General features: G+C 46.5%; 1 pseudogene; it reads right to left on the reverse strand.

Annotated features, from left to right (window-relative positions):
- Positions 1–3615: 3615 nt before the first annotated feature.
- On the reverse strand, positions 3616–4135 carry LOC144499026 (RNA-binding protein 3 pseudogene; annotated as a pseudogene).
- Positions 4136–5749: the final 1614 nt, after the last annotated feature.

Consider the following 5749-nt stretch of genomic DNA (forward strand, 5'->3'; position numbering starts at 1 on the left):
TTTTTAGAAAGCAAATGGAATGTTGTCGCTTATTGCATAGGGATGGAATATAAAAGTAGGGGTGGCTTGCTACAGTTGGTGAGACCACATCTAGAGTACAGTATTGGTCTCCTTATTTAAGAAAGGATATAAATATGTCAGAGGCAGTTCAGAGAAGGTTAGAACATAAGAACATAAGAACCAGGAACAGGAGTAGGCCACCTGGCCCCTCGAGCCTGCTCCGCCATTCAATAAGATCATGGCTGATCTTTTCATAGGCTCAGCTCCATTTACCCGCCCGCTCACCATAACCCTTAATTCCTTTACTGTTCAAAAATTTATCTATCCTTGCCTTAAAAACATTCAATGAGGTAGCCTCAACTGCTTCACTGGGCAGGGAGTTCCACAGATTCACAACCCTTTGGGTGAAGAAGTTCCTCCTTAACTCAGCCCTAAATCTGCTCCCCCTTATTTTAAGATCATGCCCCTAGTTCTAATTTCACCTGCCACTGGAAACAACTCCCTGCTTCTAACTTATCTATTCCCTTCACAATCTTATATATTTCTATAAAATCTCCCCTCATTCTTCTGAATTCCAATGAGCATTGTCCCAGTCTACTCAGTCTCTCCTCATAAGCCAACCTTCTCAACTCCAGAATCAACCTAATGAATCTCCTCTGCATCCCACTGCCCCTCCCCCCCCACCCCGCCCACCAATGCCAGTTTATCCTGGCAAGGTTAACTCAATTGATACTTGATGGTGGGGAAGTGTTTATCATAGAAGGAAAGGTTGGATGGGACAGGGCCTATATCCATTGGAATCCATTGGAACATTTACCATCCTGAGGGGACTTGACAGGGTGGATGTGGAGAGGATGTTTCCCCTTGTGGGAGAAACGAGATCTAGGGAACACAGTTTAAAAATCAGGGAGTCTCCCATTTAAGATGGGGATGAGAAGAGATGAGATGAGAAGGGCGGCACAGTAGCACAGTGGTTAGCACTGCTGCTTCACAGCTCCACGGACCTGGCTTTGATTCCCGGCTTGGGTCACTGTCTGTGTGGAGTTTGCACACTCTCCTCGTGTCTGCGTGGGTTTCCTCCGGGCGCTCCGGTTTCCTCCCACAGTCCAAAGATGTGCGGGTTAGGTTGAATGGCCATGCTAAAATCGCCCCTTAGTGTCCTGAGATGCGTAGGTGAGAGGGATTAGCGGGTAAATGTGTAGGGATATGGGGGTAGGGCCTGGGTGGGATTGTGGTCGGTGCAGACTCGATGGGCCAGATGGCCTCTTTCTGCATTGTAGGGTTTTTATGGAAAAAAAAGAATTTTCTTCTCTCAGAAGGTCATGAATTTTTGAAACTCGCTTCCCTTGGGAGTATTGGAGTGGTGGGAGTAGTCATTGAATATTTTTATGGCAGAGGTAGATAGATTCTTGACTACAAGGGAACTCAATGGGTCAGGTGATATGGAGTTGAAGCCACAATCAGATCAGCCATGATCTTATTGAATGGTGATGCAAGCTTGAGGGACTAAATGGACTATACCTGCTCGTAATTCATATGTCTGGATGTAACAAAAAGAGATAAGGTTTTAGATGTATCTAGATTTTCGAAAGGCCTTTGATCAATAAATCATTGTGCCTGCCACAATTTTTAACCCTTAGACAGTGGACAAAGAATCGCAAGTAGACTTCTTGTTAGTACAACAATATTCATTTAAATACACAATCATTAATCACCCACCCAACCAACAATAAGTTATCTTACAGAAATACAAAAGTTCAAGTCCAATACCAGACCTTGACTTAACTTTGCGTGACTGGCAAGTACCCAAGCAGATATTGCCTTTATCTGTGCGCTGGTCTCTGCAGTCCTCTGCATAGTCTGGCCCTTTGGTCTGGTTTGACACTCTGGCTCTGGTCTTCCTTCCTTCTCGGGTGTGGTGGCTCTCCTTGTGCTGGTCATTGATAGCGATGGTCACCATTGTTATAGCTTGTTCGTGGGGTCAGAGAGAGAGAGGGAGCTTCTTCTGTTGTGCAGCACCTTTTATCCCTCCCTGGTTTTGTGTCCTTTTGGGTGGTCTCCTGATTCTTGTCAATCAATCGATCAGGGCTTGATCACCCTGATCAACAAGAGTCCAATCAGATGCTGCCACATCAATCTCTGGGTGTGTCCCCAACGGCCATGTCTGTAGGTGCTGGAGGCACGTAGGTCACATACCTCCCTCCCAAACAAGGGGTTAAGGTTCCTCTTTGTCTGGTAAACAAGTATGTTTGACCAGAAAGTGTTCATTGTCTTTGGGATGGCCTATTTCCTGTGTATTCAGTCGTCTGAGTTGCAGCCTGTTTATCTCTGTCTTTTAGGCTGCAGTCTGTCGTTTTAGTTCTTGCCCAATTGTCCCAGAGTGCTTTACAAATCGCCATTTTAGGTGGCCTCGTTTGGCCGCAGTCCCCTCTTTGATCCTGAATGCAAAGCGTGATGGATCACAAACTCCAGACCAATATCTGTCAGGAATTCCCCAGTCATTCAACAGTCAAGCAAGTACAGTAATGATACATCCCTACAACATATTTACATTCCAGAAGCTACAGACAACAAACATTCTGCTGTTAACCATGAATTACATATAACCACACATTCTAAAACAAAATCATTACAATAAGCCAATTACAAGCAACCAAAATACATTACAATTGCGAGTCCAAGGTACGTCCCGATATTAAGATTTTCAACTGTCCATTGTTGTCCATCAATGCAAAGTGCAATCCGGAGGCTTCTCTGCAAACATTCTGTTAATCAATTAGAGCGGACCGTGATTCGAAGGCGGACCCCACGTCTTGTCGTTGTGTCAAACCACAAATAGTCGGGATACAAAAAGTTCATCTTGCTTGGAGTGTCCTGCGTGCTTATCCTGATGATGAGTCCGACGAGGTAGATCGTAGGTTGCATCTTTGTCGTCATCCGTCATTGTCCTGAGGAGATCAATGTAATTTCTGTTGTTATTGCATCTAATATTTGATGTATATACATGTATTTAAACTGTCCATGCCCCCTGTTTTTTCTTCTGAAGCTGCATTTTACTCAGATAATCCACTGGCAACTCCCAAATGGCCATGTTCTGTTCAAAGGACCATGCCATCTGATGAAAGTGCAACAAATGACATTTGATTTTTAAAAATCAGTATATAGCTTTCAAAAAATGAGTTTTAAAACAAAAGACCATCAGTTTGCTTTCAAAGAGTCTTGCAATAAGTTACATGAAAAGGCTGCTGTGGAGAGAGATCTTTCATTGTTCTTCAGTGGCAAGGAAAATGACTCAAAAGTAACTGGGTACATTGCTGGTAATATTCAACTTGCGGTCTCAATCCCGCGACAGACGCTCCATGCCGATTTTCCAAGTGAAGACATTTAAATTCATTAAAAGCCACATGGCTTACTTTTTAATGAAATGTTCAATCCACATAACAAGTTAACCGAGTCAACAGCTGGGTAACAAGAATAATCATGGTGAAAATGGTTTTATAGCATTTTAACATAACAGGCAAATCAAATTCAGATACTGCTTTCTGCAGCCTTTTCAGGAACAAGATGGGAGGTTGATCCTGAATCTGGCAGAAATGCTTCTCTTGCTTTGATCAGTCATAGTCCCTGGTATGAGCGGCCTCCGTAACCACCACCACCACCGTAGTAGTATCCACCTTGGCCCTTGTACCTACCCGAATAGCTACCCCAGTCTCCTGTATCATACCGGCCTCCGCCGCTATAGCCGCCGCTCCTGTCACTATCCCAATAGCCACCTCCTGCTCCTCTCCTGCGGCCACTGTTACTGTAGCCGCTGCTATAGCCGCCTCGACCATACCCGCAGCCGCCTCCAGACCTATTTTTGGCATGGCCTACCCGGATCTGGCGCCCATCGAGGGATTTTCCATTCATCGCCTGCAGCGCGTCCCTGGCGTTCTCTGGGTTTTTGAAGGTGATGAAGCTGAAACCGCGGGATGCCATGGTGTCTTTGTCTTTAATCACTTTCACCTCAGAGATCTGCCCGTACTTGGAGAAAACCTCTTCCAGGGACTGCTCGTCTGTGTCGAAGTTCAGGCCGCCGACAAACAACTTTCCTGCTTCAGTCATGGTGGCGGGATTGCTGCGCACGTGAGTGTGTGAAGCTCTAGGAGCTGGCCTAACTGGTGGAGCCGGTGGTCCTGGTGGTCTCAGGGACTGTGTATATGGTGGTAGAGATCTCCTACAATCTCGGGCGAAGTGTCCTGGCTGCCCTCAATTAAAACATGTCCCTCTATCTCTCCCCGGGGCTGCTGTGTAAGGTGGAGCTGTCCCTCTCTGGTGTTGGGGATCCCCTCTACCCTCATTTCTCCATACTGGACCCTGGCTAGCCCTCATCGGAAGCATTCTCGCCTCCCTTTCTGACCGTGACATTGGGGCTCCCTGAACTACCTGTTCCTAGACTTGAGCTAACCATCGGAGAACCCATGCCTCGTTGTGTGTGGTTTCTGCGGGGTCAAAATTGGCACAGGCTTTCTTGCCTTCCTCTGTGGTGTGCGTGACTAATGTCCTAGCCCATTTGGATGAATCAGCTTCATTTAATCTAGCCCGATCTAATTCCCCAAAAACTCCCATGAAGTGGATCCATAAACGACCGGCAAAGGCAGTCGGATGTTCCCCTTTCCTCTGTCTACATTTATTTAACCCGTCTACAGGATCCCCTTTATTAAACCCCACCGCGGTCAATATCGCTTCCTTAATTTCATTTAAGGTTCTTTCCCCGACATTTTGAGGGGCTGGCAGGGCAGACCGTACAGACTTGCTTAAGCACATGACTATCAGCTTCACCTCTTCCCTTTCATCTAGCCCATGCATTATCTTCTGCTGCCTAACATCCTCAAAGAAACTGTGTGGGTCAGCCGATGGCTCAAAGGTTGTGATTTTATTTGTGATTTCGGCCAATTGTGCCACTGTAAATGGGGTTGTATATGTAACAGCTGGGCCCTGAGACTGTCCTACCCGACTTTCAGTCGCCACTGGTTGCATCGGTACTGGAGGTGAATCTGGGGGGGCGGTGGGTATGAATTCCGCTGGGAAAGATGGTGGTGGACCCCAATCCTTGGTTTGTGCAACGTACAGCTTAGCATTCTCCTTTAACTCTCCCCAATCCGCATTCTCTATCTCCTCTTCCTCTACTGTCCCGAAGGTTCACATAAATCCGTTCTGAACCGATAATAGGGATTCCAGCCGTGAAATTTCTCGCTGGCATTTGGAGTGGTCAGCGGTTGCCTGTCTCTGTTCTTTACTGGCTTGATGTAGCGCTTTTATTGCCGCCTGCAGATCAGTGCACTTGGCTTCCAATCGTGCTACAGCCCGCTCAGCTTCACCTTTAGCCAAGACAGTGCACTGGGCGTCTTGGTAGGCTCTCTCGTACTGGGTTTGAAAATTGCCCAGATGTAATAAATTTGCCTGGTTGGTTCTCTTTAATTCATCTCCCTCTCTGTCCTTTTCGGCTCTTATCTGCTCTATCCTCTCCTGCTGCTGTTCCTTTAGTTTCTTAATCTCCTCCTCCTTTTCCTCCTGTGCTCGCTTCGATTCCTCCAGTTCCTTATGAACTGTGTTTAATTCCTTTTCTGTTCCTAGCAGCTGTCCTAAGCAGCTCACAATGGCATTCGCTTTCTCACATTTGCCTGCCCGTTTTCTCTGAACTTTTCTTAAATTGTCCCAATACTTCTGCCCTCGGGATCCCGGTCCCGTCTCAGTATTGGCACAAGAT

This window comes from Mustelus asterias, chromosome 9, assembly GCF_964213995.1.
Source record: "Mustelus asterias chromosome 9, sMusAst1.hap1.1, whole genome shotgun sequence".
Lineage (NCBI taxonomy): Eukaryota > Metazoa > Chordata > Chondrichthyes > Carcharhiniformes > Triakidae > Mustelus > Mustelus asterias.